This window comes from Equus caballus, chromosome 9, assembly GCF_041296265.1.
Source record: "Equus caballus isolate H_3958 breed thoroughbred chromosome 9, TB-T2T, whole genome shotgun sequence".
Taxonomy (NCBI): Eukaryota; Metazoa; Chordata; class Mammalia; order Perissodactyla; family Equidae; genus Equus; species Equus caballus.
Window position 1 is genome coordinate 54,932,727 of NC_091692.1, and position 16,176 is coordinate 54,948,902.

A 16,176-nucleotide genomic window follows, 5' to 3' on the forward strand; every position below is an offset into this window, starting at 1 on the left:
GCTAATGACATCTGAATCCCCCAATACACAAACACGCACTGTGGTAATGTCTGGTAACACCAGCTAAATTGACAGGAAAAATGTCACAGCTCAGTGTCATAAGATGGACACTGAGCATCCTGGCTGCTAGAGTATTTCGGGTCTTCGTTGTTGTCAATCTGGATGTTTCAGACATGCATCTCTCTTCTCACCACTGAGACTGTGCCTGTCGCCTCCTACTCAACCTCTGAGGCCCCACTGTGATGCCGTCGTCTTCCCTGACGCTTCCTCCTTGGCTGGTTCACCGTGTGCTCTCTGTGCTCCTGACGGTTTGCCCCTCTTTAGAGCTCTTTGCACGTGGACCCAGAGTTATTTCTTTACCCTGCATCTTTCTGGCTGGTTTGTGAGCAGGGTCTGTCTCTTATTCATCTTTGCAGCTCTGTTCTTCCACACAAGAATGCCAGCAGAAGTTGAGGGACATACCCTAAAGGGAAGACTTAGTGATTGTATTATTGGCGGTACTTTGATGTTTTGTTTTGATTTTGGTGAGGGTGCTAGAGGGTGGACTGCCAATCAGTGACAGTCCCAATCGCTCAGTGCTCAGCTTATTATTTTGACTTGAATTTTACTAATGAGTTTGTGTCATTTACTCAGTATACAACATGCTTGATTGGGCTAAATGAGGAGAATTCCATAACTCAGGACCTGCAGGGAGGCTGATGCATGCACAGCAATCTGCAGTACTGTCCCCAAAGTGGGATTACACAAGTCTGGGCAAAGTCCTCGGAGGACCAGGAGAGGGGGCCCAAGGAGGATGTGGTTGAAAACCAGAACAGTGATGACATCGCTTCACATTTTGCTCCCTTGACACCCTCAGACCTCAGGGCTTTGCTGTCTATGATCATTCTCAGAGTGCTGGGAAGCCCGTTATGTATCGCACTACTGCCGTCCCCACTACTGTAGATTTTGGTAGAGTGTTTACCTTGGCTTTGATTGTGTCTCTACAGAGCCAGCCACCTGGTGGTCTGCTCATGTCGGGTCACACTTGATATTTAGCCTTTTGTGGTCAGAGACAGCGCTGTCCTGTGTATTCATTCCTCTGGGGCCTAGAACACAGCAGGTGTCCAATCACTAGGTGGAAGGCATCCATCCTCATAGAGCCTTCAACTCTGTGCTTTGTAATTATCGACTTTAACAGAAAGATTTGAAAGTACAGTGCTTCGCAGTAATTTTCTGATATTGTCAAGAAAGACTGTCCCATCAAGAATATGAAGCGTATCTTTATGAAGTGTCTTTACTTGAATGGGGATTAAGTTGGCTGCCCTGGAGACATTTTCCTGTCATTTCTGTTCGTCTACTTGCTAGTTGCATTGTATCTTTGATAAGTACTTTCTCAAGATATTGAGCAGTGTTTGCTAAATCTTGACTTCTGTTTCTTTTATAGATAGTCACTGATGATTTTCTCCCATTCCTATCGGTCCAAAACTCTTTCATAAAGAACAGATTTGAGTATCTTCTTATTCACTGTGGAGGCTTTTGTGGTCATGATGTATATCTCATAGACTAGACCTCAGGGATATGATGCTTTTGATTAAAGATGAGTATTTATTATATTATTATGGTGTATGTAGGAGGAGAAAAATTGAGAAGGAGTGATGGTTTTCAGTTTCTCAGGTATGTGTATATATATATATATAAACATATATATTGAAAATTTTGGGGGCCGGCCCAGTGGCGCAGTGGTTAAGTTTGCACGTTCTGCTTCTCGGCAGCCTGGGGTTTGCTGGTTTGGATCCCAGGTGCGGACATGGTACCGCTTGGCAAAAGCCATGCTGTGGTAGGCATCCCACGTATAAAGTAGAGGACGATAGGCACGGATGTTAGCTCAGAGCCAGTCTTCCTCAGCAAAAAGAGGAGGATTGGCAGTAGTTAGCTCAGGGCTAATCTTCCTCAAAAAAAAAAAAAGTTTCTTAATAATGAACGTGTTACTTTTTAACTCAGGATAAGATAAAATTTAAAAAAAAGAAGCTTGTTTATGATATAAAGGTGGAGTTGAGAACTGGGATATAATGCAGGTAAGTCATACCCAATGGAATTTACTGCAGAGCCGTGTGTTTTCATCCCGCCATTGACAAGGTGGACATTCACGCGGGTCCAAGTCAGGCTGAGTTTGCCTGGTGACCAGCTCTTTCTTCTGACCATCACCTCTGGGATGTGAGTTGCTGTCAGTGGCCCTGCTGTGGGGACCAGGGCCGGTCACAAGGTCTGCTGCAAGCCCAGGAGAGTCCCCAGTGATCCTGCTCCAGGGCCAGAACATCAGCATACCGGTGACTCCGTGTGGCTTTGTTTCCTGGGTGTATCTTGTAGGTAGCCTTGTAGACTCATCGGGTCATATTCTGATCCCTGGAATCTATGACCACGTGGCTCCTCTTACTGAAGAGGAAAAAACAAATGTACGAAGCCATTGACCTGGACCTAGAAGAATACCGGAATAGCAGCCAGGTTAAGAAATTTCTGTTTGACACCAAGGTATGATCACAAGTTGATGGATAATCTGAACAAAGAATGATGGTAACAAATATTTTCCCAAGGCTTAATTTACTGTGTCCTGTTTATCTGCACATCTTAGAACTGAAAGCAGATGTTAATTCCAAGGGGGACTTTCACTTTCAAGGCCACTTCCCTGTGGTCTAGATCAAGCAGACCTTTATCTGGGGTCCCACTGGCACCGGACTCAGGCACCTAACCGTGGAGCAATTGCTCATTTCACAGATACGTTTTTCCAAATCAGTTTTCTGGACTCAATCCCAAGCCGGCCTGCAGCCGGTGAGCTGGGCTCCCTAACTGTTTAAAGATTGAGAATAGTCTGAGGTTATTCCAGCTCCATGACCCTAATTGTTCATTTTTCTAGACAAAACCAAGAGACTTAGGGGCTAATCTGTAGACTGCCACGTCACTGCTGCCTTGGTGTAATAAGTAGACCCAAAGCCGAAAGCGTTACTGGCAAATTTAGATTTTTTCCTTTTCCCTTCTCCTCCTCCTCCTCCTCCTTTCTAAAACGCTTGCCTGCTAGGGTGTTTGCTAGCTATGGCTGGTTCCTGGGGGAACAGCCAAGAGAGGGAGAAGCATGCAGAAGAGAGCGATAGAGTTTCTTATCATGAAGTGTAGCTCTTCCTCAGACTAGCTCTACAGCGGCCATAGCAAGATTGAAAACTGGCTCAAACATCTGCAGAGTTCTTTGAAGCCTTCTGAAAAATAAAATACATTTAGCACACAAATTATCATCGCAATGACTGGGATAGAAATTTATAAATGAACCCAAGTTTCTGAAAGGGCCCCTTTGCCATCTAGTAACTGCAAACTTCAGCGACGAGGGGCCCTCGCCAATGGGAGTGGCTTGGGCAGGCGAAGGCAGCAGAGATCTCGTGTCCTGAGGGGAAAGTCCACTTGTACTGTTTGTCCAGACATATCTAAGTGAGGCGATAATTAACTTGCCATTAACCGTGTCACAGATGTACAGAAATTGGTGATGCAAGCAATACAATTCAACTGAGTTTTAATTAAACATTCTTTCATATAATAAAATACTTTTATTTCAATTTAGGAGGAAATTCTAATGCACCTATGGAGGTACCCATCTCTTTCTATTCACGGGACTGAGGGCGCCTTTGAGGAGCCTGGAGCTAAAACAGTCATACCTGGCCGAGTTGTAGGAAAATTTTCAATCCGTCTAGTCCCTCACATGAACATGTCCGTGGTGGAAACACAGGTAACAAACGTGCATTGTTCTTCTGTCCAGCAGCGCCGTTCCTGAGAGCCACATGCCACACAGTAGTGAGCAACTCAGTTGTTAGCATTGAAGTATCACTTTTTTCCAATACAGAAGGGACTGGAACAAATGTCAAGAAACCAACAGGATTTTTGTTCAGTAAAAATCTCTTCCCTCAATTATATGCAATTACAGTCATCAGACAAATAACCATTTGGAGTTGGAGTGATGGGAAATTTTTGAAAACTAAATGGTGCATAAAAAGGCAAGATGGGTTTTACACACAGACGGAGAAGCTACTTGTCTACGGCTGGACTGAGCCGGAAAATCTTTACCCCCAGCGTTGGTTCGTCCATGATGTCTGAAATGAACCCCCTGAAAGCAGCCACCTTAATGAAAATGTTTGTGTCTGGAAGGAGGTGCGTGCCTGAAGTATCGACCTATCATCAGTGTACCTCAAGTTGCACAGAAGGTAGACTCTGAAGAAGGGAGCTCAAGGAATACCTCGGCGCCCTCTCTCCATCCACTGTCCGCTTTTATCGTCGTCTTAGCGCTAATTACATTCTCAAAGATCCTCCTTCCCCTCTGCGTCCCTCCGTCTTTTTGTTTCCATCTTCCTCCCTCCTTCCCTTTCTGGATGGACTGTTCCTCCTCCTCACAGCACACACTTTACATGAGCGCAGGACGGTCTTCGTCTTGCTCACAGCTATGTCCCAGCACCTAGAACAGTTCCTGCCACGTGACAGGTGTGCCTTAAATCTTTGTCGAAGGGATGAATATTTCAGAGTATGGAGTTTTTCTCTGGTGGATTTCCATAATGGCAACCGGAATGGAGCCCAGGGGAGAGAGAAAGATGCTGTCAATGAGCCTCCTTCACAGCTTAGCGTGAAATTGCTCCCACTTTTTGGAAATTTCCAAGTGTGTAATGTTCCCAAAATATTCCTTAAGATACTGATAAGTCCAAAAAGAGGGATATTCAAATTGAGAAGTTCTACTTGTGTTGTGTTTCATAATTACCTCAAACATTCATCATATTTGTATTACCCACAATATCATTCAAGGTTTCATAATTACCCAAATTCATAATAAGCCGACATTAACAGTGAGACACTGTGGTCGGGGAGGGGTGGGGACAGGAGGGGGGATTGGGGGGTCTCGGGAGGGGTGGGAGTGAGAGCAAGCATTCCTCACACTGGGCGCAGCTCTCCGTCCTGGAGACCCGGCTCACTCCGCGTCCTCCCTCTGGAAGAGCTGAGGGAAAATCAGAACGCTTGAATGCGTCAGCTTGGGATTCCAATCAGTTTCTTGATACAAGGCTATGAGAGCTACTCAAAATTTTCTCTTACAACTGAAAATGTTACCTTTAGGTAAAGCAGCATCTTGAATATATATTTTCCCAAAGAAATCGTTCCAACCAGATGGTTGTTTCTATGGCACTAGGACTACACCCATGGATCGCAAATATTAAAGATAATCAGTATCTTGCAGCAAAAAGAGCCATCAAAACAGGTTAGACTTATGCTATTTTGATTGCTGGTTTACACTGGGAACAAGGGGTGGTACCCGGTGGGGCTGTAGATAAAGCAGACACTTTTAAAACTTCACTGTGGACTCTCCTTTTATATGGGCTGCATTACTGACGGTAAACGGTGTGGTTCAGGGCTCTTTACACACACTGTCTCATGAATCCTCCCAACAGCCCTCCCCGGGGTGCAGATTAAGGCGAGAAGAGATTAAATAATTTGCTGGAGGGCACTCAGCTAGAAGTAGCGAAGCCAGGGTTCAAACTCACGTTCTGGAGACCTGAATTTGGGGGAAAATGATGGACTTGGAAACCTCCCAACCCTCCTTCTGCAAAACTCATGGAAATATTGGCCGATACATAAAAACTTTTAAAAGCACAGCTGAACTTGCACGAAAGTAAAGGAAGTCCTCTGGGGTTAAAAATGAAGAAGCTAAACTGTAGTGGAGCGAGCAAGCTGGCACCGGGCTGCCCTGTGGGGACTTGCTCTTCCCGGTCACAGAGCTCTGGGTTTAATGGCCTCCAGACCTCCTTGGAGCACTAACTCTCTGCATCTATGAGTACAAGGGACACAGACGTCAAAAATTAGAGGACAAGTCCAACACCGAGAGCCATACTTCTCTACACAATCATCCCCACTGCCCTCAATTGTAGCAGTATTTTACCAGTAAAATTTGGGGGTGAAGAAAAGAGGAAGAAGAGTTAGGAAGTTAAATGGAATGCCAGCTGAAGAGAGATGTGTGATTGAAATGTCAAATTCAACAGTAAAGACATGAAATACAGGAAAATGCAGGAATGCATAAGGCACCTTTTTGTCTGTCTGTGTGCTAAACCAGTCCTGCCAACAAAGGACAGTCGTCTGCCACATAATGAGTTTTTCGTCAACAACGGACTGCATGTATGACAGTGGTCCCATAAGATTAGCACCATATCACCTAGGCGTGTGGTAGGCTATACCACCTAGGTTTGTGTGAGTACACAACAATTAAACCATCTAACAATTAAATCACCTAACGATGCATGTCTCAGAATGTATCCTGTCGTTAAGCAATGCACGAGTGTACATCATCTTTATTCACATTCACACCTTGCTCTGTGGATCCAGAAGACACGGCATGTTCTCTTTTGTGTCTTCATTTATTTTTCATTCCCACTCCATCTCTGGCAACTTTCCCTATAGCCTAGAAGGTTTCAACTCATCTCTTTCTAGACCCCAGGATATCCATTAAAACTGTTTCCTGGGATACCTTGAAAGTTGAGTACAAACACTGCAACATTCAGGTGAAAGTTGAGTACAGCGATTTATTCATATGTTGGTTACAAAAGAAACACAAAACACCAAAGAAATGTGTTCCTAATATTTAATATTAGTGTTTCTAATACTTAATTCGTGAAGCAACCATAAAAGTAGGTAGGTACATCTTCTGTGGTACTCTGGCCAAAAACACATGACCTCTTCCAATCGTGAAAAAACGTCAGATAAACCCAAACTGAGGGACATTTTACAAAACAACTGATCAGTACTCTTCAGCAGGGTCAAGGTCATGAAAGACAAGGGAAGACTGAGAAACAGTCACAGACAAGAGGAGACTAAGGAGCAATGACAAAATGCCGTGTGGGATTCTGCATTGGATCCTGGTACAGCAGAAGGGAAAGAGTGAAATTCAAATAAAGGCTGAGTCTAGTTAATAATATTATCCAATGTTAATTTCCTATTCTTGATAATTGTACAATAGTTATGTAAGATGTTAACATTAGGGAAAGCAGAGTAAGGAATATATGAGAACTCTCTCTGTACTACTTTTGCAACTTTTCTGTAAGTCTAACGTTACTTTAAAATATTATTTAAAAATATTTTTTGAAAGTAGATAATAGTAAATAAGGCAACCACAGTTTTCTTCTTGACTCTATTGACTATTTTAGAATATAAATTGCATGATATCAAGACGCTTACTTATCCCAGCCACCAAATTTCATGGTGGGAAAAAAAAAAAAAAAAGAAAGAAAGATAAAGTGAACACGACATTTGCGGAGATCACTGGGGGTAGTCTTCTCATTAATTTATTCAATGCCTTCTTTTCCTGTGTTTCAGTGTTTGGAACAGAACCAGATATGATCCGGGATGGATCAACCACACCAATTGCCAATATATTCCAGGATGTTATCCAAAAGAGTGTGATGATGCTCCCGCTGGGCACTGTGGACGATGGAGAGCACGCGCAGAAGGAGAAAATCAACAGTGAGCAGGTTCTTGAGGGGGCTGATCTCTCAGTGTGCAAACCACAGGGTGTCCACATCAGTAACCTTCCGACATGCTGCATATTTTAGATTGAATTTATGTCATCAAATCTTCCTGTTTAAATTGTAGACTACTTTTCCTCCATTATTTGAATGGAAATAACAGTTTCTCTTTATTTCTTCTTTTGTTAGGTGGAACTACATAGAAGGATCCCAATTATTTGCTGCCTTTTTCCTAGAGACGGCTAAGCTGCATTAACAACGACGGGAACCTTCCAGCTTACATCTGAGCTGCTGACATATCCCCTCTCTCACATCCCTGGACAGGAATAGAATCTAAATATCCAGAGAATTTCTGTCCAGTAAACAATATTTTCCCTCTTTAATACGTCTTTGGACATTTGGACCAGTAATAAACTATTTTAAAGGTAGAGACACTGGAAATGGCTTAATGTCTCTGTTGCACACCTCTCTAAAGTCACAGCTACCTTCAACAACTTGATTTCCCCAAGTCTGGCCCCAGTAGTCCCCGGACTGGACTCATTCTGCCCTTCCAGCACAAGGATGGTTCTTCGATTAGACTTCTCTTGCCATTTGATTGGTGGAATTGCTCTAGTTTGCTGTGTCCTGAGGTGCTCAGGACACATAATCATTCATCCACTGACTGTCAGTACTTATGTCACCGTTGCTTTCACCACACATTCCTTTTATATTGTTAATAAAAACATTGGTCTACCCCACCGGCTACCATGATTTCCCTGGGGGTTCATTTTCAGATGAGTTATTGAAGCGTGATACATATTCACTTCTTGCCTCCCCTTCACTTTTTCCTTTCTTGAAAAGTTTTGAAACAGAAATGACCAATATTCACACTCTTATGCCATTTGGGATTCCTTGTGAGAAGATGCGTCTATCTTTATTCTAAGCCTCTTTACCTTTGCTGTGAGTGACGCCAGCCCACCGCCCCTCCTGCATCCTGTTCTGTCTCACTACCCCATCGGGAGAGGCCACTCTCCCTCTGACACCTGCGCACGTGGAAATTCACCACAGCAGAATCAGCCCTGATGGAATTCTCTCACCCCGTTGGGATTTTACTCAGTGACTACATCTAAATTGTTCAAAGCTTTAAATAGCATCAATTTTAGACAGAGAACTGATCAACCTGACATCAGTAACACATCCCAAATTTGAAGCTGTCAGCTCAGGTTGCATTCATCAGTCATTTCAGTCGACCATCTTGTTTGGCTTGATTGGATTTGATGGTGTAAACAAATAAACAAAAGCACGTAAGTTTTCTACAGCTAAGTATAAGTAAACAAATCACTTCAGTCTTTATGAATTCACTATTTAAATAGCATTAATGGAGAAGAAGTTAAGGGTTTATTAAAAATGTTTCTCTTATGATTCCAAATAAAAACAAAGTGCCACACATTCCATCTCTTTGTGGGTGCTTGAAATGTCAGTTTTAAAGCTTGCTGCGTCATGTCTAAAACGGCTGGATCATGGGGCCAGCTTACCCTGTCTCTTGTCACAGAAACGGGACCCACCTGTGGCATCAGCCTCGCTGAGGCATCCATAAGGAGCCACTTCTTCTCTGGTGCTGGACAACATCAAGTCCTCTTGGTTAAATATTCGCAGGTGTTTGGTACTCGTCACTATTTAAGCACAGTCCATGCTCGCCAGATTTGGTTGAATCTTGTGAGGTTTTCGGATTCCGTGGACCTACCTGATGTATTTGGCAGAGGTCCCAAGGACTAACTGTACACGAGGTTTCTGACGCCAATTTATATTTTAACAAGGGTGTTCATAGTAGTCAATTAACAAAAGTTGGTTGTAAAATATAACCATTTCTGAGCAAGGGAACATCAGTTTTACCAAGTCACTAAATAAGAAGATGTATTTGCTGATCTGCATTCCTGCTGAATCTCTGAGACCTGCAGTGTCTTGGTCAATTATTCAGCTGCCACCAGGTGAGGAGAGGAGGAGGACGAATGAGGTCATTGAATCTAGGAGATTCCAACCCTGGGATGCCTGAGTCCAGAGCCGTGGTTTTCTGCCTCCCCGGGTCATGATGGGTCTCCCCAGCTCTCATTGATGGGTCCACGTTTTCTACCCAAACCCAAGCCATGTGGCTACCTGGGTCTTGCTGTGGTTTGGGAGCCAGATAGGAAGTATTTTCCAGATAGATTACATTCAGAGGGATGACAGAAATCCGCCCAGTGATTAGCCAGAAGACCAATTAACTAGTAATAAGAAGACAAAGAGGTTGGGGATAGAGAAATTTAAGTATTTGCTTTAAAAAATTTTACCAAAGAAGCATATGCACATGGATAAAGATGACCACCCAGTATACTTATTGGGAGTATATAGTGACATGATCAGGAGGGGACGTCATCGTATTGAAGGAGGGCAACATGTCAGGTTTGGGACTGTCCAGGTTTGGACTGTCAGTTAGATTTGGTAGATGCTCTTATGGAAGATAACGAGGACTGGGAATGTTCTTGGTTTTACGTTGTATTCATAAAAATAAACCTTGTGTGAGTGTGTGCTGGACAGTGCAAGAGCCCTGTGGTGACACACGTTCTCTGCACTTGCAGCTGGAGGAAGGCAGTCGGCCACAGACACACAAAGAACCTGGTCTGGGCTTCTTCGCGCTCCACATGTTCATTCCAGCGCATCCCTCCCTCAGCCTCTGTGTTAGCCAGACACCAGCCCAGCCCAGCGCAGCCCAGCCCCCTCTTCTGAGAACTGGACCCCGATCCTCCTGCATTTTTCATTAGAACCCGTTAGAATCCGAATTCGGCTCGTGGCTTCCTAGGGTCTGCGACTCTGAGGACCCCTGCTAGGAGCATCCAGAGGCTGTTCTCCTAACCCGGAGGTGCGCACGCGCCTGGCACAGCAGGAAAACCTCGCTCCGTTAGAGGAGGCCTCAGAGGCGCCGGGCATCGCTTGGGCCGGTGGAGGCGGAGGCCGGCCGCCCGGCCCGCAGGCCTCCGGCTCCCGCCCGGCCCGGGCGCGTCCGTTTCTCCCGCACCGCCCTCGGGGTTCTTTACCGCGGGCGGGCGAGCGAAGGGGTGGAGTGAGGAGGGATGGAGAGGGAGGAGGCGGGATCGCCCGGGGGTTACCCGCTCGGGGAGCCGCTGGAAGTGCCAGGTGGCCTTCCCGGTCAGACGCCGCCAGGCTCTCAGCCTGACGCGCGTCTCCCCTTCCTTAGATTGACTCCTTCGGCTTTCCGTTTTCCTCTTGGGGAGGGGTGGGACTTCCGGTTTCATCACCGGAAGACGACGAGCCGGAGGAGTCCGTCAGAGGGGCCAGCAGGAGCGATTGCGTCGGCAAACGGGTAAGTTATTCTCTGACCGGGCCGGGGGGGGGGAGGTTTGGAGGCGGGGACCGTCCAGCGTCTGCGCGGGGCCTGGGGGCGGTGGCTTGAGGGCTCGGGCCGGGCAGCTGGGCGCCGGGAGTCCCGCCAGGGCCCTTCGCTCTTCCTCCTCCCTCCTCCCCCCGCCTCAGCCCCTCCCCCGCTCGCCGGTCCCTCCCGACGCCGCCCAGACTCGCCCGACACCCGCCCGCCGCCCGCGCGGCGTCGCAGCCGCCCTGCCCCCGCCGTCACCTGCTCGCTCCGCGAGCCGGGCTCCCGGGGACCCGGCGGGCCTCCGTTTCCCCGCGGGCCCGGGCTCTCGGCGCGGAAGCGGCGCCCCGGGCGCCCCACGCACCCCTGCACGCAGTCGCGGCGCTTCCGACCGCCTGGCTTCTCCGACTGGAACGCGGGCGCCCAGGCGGGGAGCTGCCCGGTGTGGGTTTCTAGTCCGGGCGGTGGTGTCCGTGGCTGCCCGCCCACTCCCTGTTTTCCCCAGCGCACCGATGCGCTGCTGCCACCCTCGCCTCCTTCGGTTGAGGATGCTGGTGCCCGAGAGCACCACGCCTGGAAGTGGACGGTCCTGGCCACTCAGGGTCCAGCTGCTCTCAGCAACTAGCGGGAGACCCCAGGCTGCCGCACGTCGCTGTTGGCAGCAGCGGGATCGTCCCTGGAGATACCCACCTCTTCCTAGTGGGCGAGCACGGCCTGAGTGTGCGTGCCCGCTTTCTGGAGCTTAGTCGGGGGGAGGTGGGTGCCAGGAGCTGCTGACCCCTGCGCTTGCGTTGAGTTTTGAATAGCCTGTTTATTGGGTTGGGGGGTTCTGGACTAGGACATCTTGGCAGGGTTGGCATCTGTGGACACATATGTAGGATTATTTTCTAGGTAATCATAGCCCGAATGGTGATTGTGTCGGGACTTTACAGTCCGTGCCGGTGGAACTAGTTACAGTATGCACCTGGTTTGCGGTGAAGCGTTAGTCCAGATGCAACACTGCCTGGGGAAGGTCACTAACACGTATTGATTAGAACATCGTTAGGAGAGCTCATTTGATGTATACTCTGTAGACTTCATGTAGCACGGCAGCCGTGTAGGGTCGGAATTACTATCCCCTTTTAACAAACTGAGACTAAAGTTAAACAGTTTGACCAAAGTTAAGGTCAGGATTAGCGTCTCAAGTGTTTGTTACTCATTGTTTTTCAAGTTTGCTACATGTAAGGTTACTGACTTCTGCTGGCACGTCTGAAAAACCCCGAGGCAAGGCTCTCTAGTAGCTGTTGTCTTCTTGCGTGACATGTAAGGCAGGTGTGATTATTACTGATAATACAGTGGCTCCTGGTGCCTTTTTTAAAAAACCTGTTTATTTCGGAATAATCTCAGATTTGCAGAAAAGCTGTGAGATAGCACAGAGAGTTCCTCTTGTATTCAGCCAAGCAGAGTGGCTCCACTTGAGCAAACTGCTTCATGCCAGTCACCATTCTAGGTGCTGGAGAGAGTAACACGCTGCCCTAGATGATTTCAAGGTCTGGTGGAAGAGACAGATCCATAAGCAAGTATAGTGCCTTTTGCTCAGTGCTGAAATGGAGAAAGGGGAGCACAGAGTAATTTATGACTGACTGCCTGGGAAGGAGTGGCGCGAGCTTGCAGGATACAGCATTTGAGTTAGGTCTCAAGGATTAGTGGGTATTCACTTGATTGGTGGGACATTTCTGCCCACATTCATGCTACCTAGGTTTGTGTTCGAAGAGAACTCTCTAACCTTTATAAAACGGACTCTTCTTATTTGACTCTCCTCTCTCCCTCTTTCTCACATCTCCCCTGAGAGGTTTTTGTCATAGTTTCCACAGGCTGTGAGAAGAATCGCGGTTTATAAATCCATGACTAGGAGATGAAATTAAGCTGTGTTTCTTAGTAATGGAAGTATCTAGATCTGTACGTTTTAAAATTCTTTCTCTTTCATAGTTGCTGAGTACTTCAGTGGTCTGATCACACACATTCTTTATGCGAGGTTGGAGCACAGTTCTTCTGAACTATGCCCACAGCAGAGGGGTATTTTGAGTGAGTGTGTTGGTCGTTGTGGGCTGCTCTAGGAAAACACCATAACCCCAGGTGGCTGAAACAACAGTCATTTACTTCTCCCAGTTCTGGAGGTTAAGTCCAAGATCAAGGTGCTGATTCCTGGTGAGGGCTCTTCCTTGCTTACAGACAGCCACCTTCTTGCTGTGTCTTCACATGGCAGAGATGGAGAGAGAACTCTGGTCTCTCTTCGTCTTCTTCTAAAGACGCTGATCCCGTCTTGGAGACCCTACCGTTCTGACCTCATCTAAACCTAAGTACCTCTCAAAGACCTCATTTCCAAATACCATCACATTGGTGATTAGGGCTTCGGCATCAAAATTGGGTGTGTGTGTGTGTGTGTGTGTGTGTAGGGGGGGGTGCACAATTCAGTCTGTAGTAGGTGGGTTTCTTGGAATTTTTGTTATTATGAGGAATTGCTCCAAAATAGGCTTGATAGAGAACTAAATAGGAAACTGTAAAATTAGCGTTTATATGGCTTTTGCTACAGCAAAGTAGTGAACACAATTTTATTTAAAATCAGAAGAAATTATTGTAGCTATGTTAAGTCTGATTCAGAGGCTGGTGGATGCCAAGAAGAAATTTTAATTGTTTCATTTGGATGAAAGAGAGAAATACGTGGTGAAATACTGCAGTGGTGTTTTCACTTTTAGGCCTTATACAAATGAATGCTTTCATGGTTATCAAATTAGGGTGTAAGGACTGTGGTAGTGAGCTATTGCAGTTCCCTCACTGATCAGGAGGCTGAGCCCCACAGAAGCTGAGCGGCTAATGCATTGTAGAGGTGTTAGTGGCAGAGCAAGGATTGGAATCAGGCCTCCGGATTCACGGGGCCAGTCTTTCTGCTGTTCCATCAGTGGTTCTCAAACTGATGGTGCATCAGAGTCAGCTGGGGGGGCTTGTGAAAACGCAGATGCTGGGCTGGGTCTCTGAATCAGCGGGTCTGGACTGGGACTGAGAATTTGCATTTCTGACAAGTTCCTGGGTGATGTTAAAGCTGCTGACTCTGAGGGCACACTTTGAGAACCCCGGCCTTCTGTGATGTTGCCTTTGACCTCTTCTAAGAGGATAGTAAGTAAACGTCTGTGGGTTTATACCAGCTTGACCCTTCCTTGACGTTCAGAGAATCAAGTTCTTTAATTTTGTGTTGTGTACTGTAATGCACCAACAACATAATGATTAGATGGAAAAAAAGTACTAGAAATGGAGTATGTTTTAGAGTCATTTTGGCATCTTCAGGGATAATTTTTGGAGATAATTGTAGAGGTCAGAACCGCTTATGCTGAAGGGGATGCACTTGAGCTCCTAGCAGCAATCACACTAAAAAGGGTGCCGGTATTGATTGCTAGATTGTATGGGAGTGAAAAGTTCCTTCCAGTTTTGTTACTCTCTGTTTTTCTTTCTCATTTTGTGTACTGAAATGTTCTTAATGTATCAAAATCTGATCAGGCCCCAGCACAGTTCCATGCCCATAGTAGATGTTAAATAAATATAAGTTGAATTGAATTAAAAAAGATTAATAGGGAAAATGAGGTAGATTATTTATCTGGAGAGACTTCAGTGCCCTAGGAAAGTTAGTCGGCTCTCTAGATTATCCCAATCACAGGTTTTTAGTGAATACTTACAGATTATTCTGGTTTACGCCTTATTTGCAATTACTGGGTTTTTTTTAGCACAATTATTGGAGGAGGTAGCATATTTTTTTTTTCCTTTTTCTCCCCAAAGCCCCCCAGGACATAGTTGTAGATTCTTCGTTGTAGGTCCTTCTAGTTGTGGCATGTGGGACACCACCTCAGCGTGGTTTGGTGAGCAGTGCCATGTCCACGCCCAGGATTCGAAGCAACGAAACACTGGGCCACCTGCAGTGGAGCGCACGAACTTAACCGCTCAGCCACAGGGCCAGCCCCGAGGAGGTAGCATATTTTTATGTAAGAGTTATTGAGTGATCCCCCATATCTCTTTATCATTCATGTGAAGTTACTTTTTCAAACATTTTACTTTGAAATAATTTTAGAAGTAGAAAAAAATGGCAAAATTAGCCCAGAGAATTCCTATATACCTTAGAACCAGCGTCCCTTTGTTAGCATCTTATGTAACCATAGTGTGGTTATTGAAACCAGGCAGTTGATAGAGTTAATCTAAAGTCTTTAGTCGGGGGGCTGGCCCCGTGGCCGAGTGGTTAAGTTCGCGCGCTCCGCTGCAGGCGGCCCAGTGTTTCGTTAGTTCGAATCCTGGGCGCGGACATGGCACTGCTCATCGAACCACGCTGAGGCAGCGTCCCACATGCCACAACTAGAAGGACCCACAACGAAGAATACACAACTATGTACCGGAGGGCTTTGGGGAGAAAAAAGGAAAAAATAAAATCTTTAAAAAAAAATAGAAATAAAAAATAAAGTCTTTATTCGGGTTTCACCCCTGATGTCTTTTTTCTGGTCGAGGATCCAGTCCAGTAGCCCACACTGCATTTAGTTATGGTGTCTCCTTGGTGTCTTCCAATTTGTGACAGTTTTTTATCTTTCGTGATCTTGGTACTTTTCCAGAGTACCGGTCAGTTATTTTGCAGAATGTCCCTCAGTTTGGATTTATCTGGTGTTCTTTCATGATTAAATTGAGGGTTAAGCATTTGTGACAAGAATACCACAGTGGTGAGGTTGTTCCCTTCTCAGTGCATCATATTGGCACATGTGTGATGTAGATAGGTCTTATCGCTGGTGAATGTTAACTTTTGATCTCTTGGTTGAGGTGTCTGACATGTTTCTGTGCTCTAAAGAAAAAAATTTTCCCTTTGTAATTAATGACTCTCGTAAGTTTACTGATTGTAGTGCAGATGTTTAAATGAAATGGATATAGAATGTCAGAATCCTTTGAGCCTGACCCTAATTATGAGATCTTTCTTATCTTGGAGGCTTCATTATTATTTGTTAGATCCCAACATAGTAGGGAAGGGTAAAGCTGTAGACTTGTAGAAGAACAGTTATTTGTTCAAGAACTTGTACCTGATCTTGGTCAGTCTTAGTCTTGAATTGTCAACAGCGGAAGCTCTTTGTTCCAATTCTTTTTCTGTGGTTCTGCGATCTGTCTCGCATCTGTCTTCCAGTGGATGACTTTCCATAACTACATTGCGTTTCTTAAGATTCTCCCTAGAGCATTTTTGTAGAAGATTTGTGTGCTTCAGTTCATCACAAGGCAGTTGCTCCAAGTATCCTCTTGTTGACCCACTTCCTAGTCCATACG

The 16,176-nt window shown here is 45.8% G+C and overlaps 1 protein-coding gene across 1 annotated transcript in view; it reads left to right on the plus strand.

The window, feature by feature from the left end:
* LOC138915577 (large ribosomal subunit protein uL15m-like) overlaps positions 1-16,176 on the plus strand; it is a 254,981-nt gene that overhangs the window by 180,178 nt on the left and 58,627 nt on the right. The gene's annotated exons all lie outside the window — the stretch shown is intronic.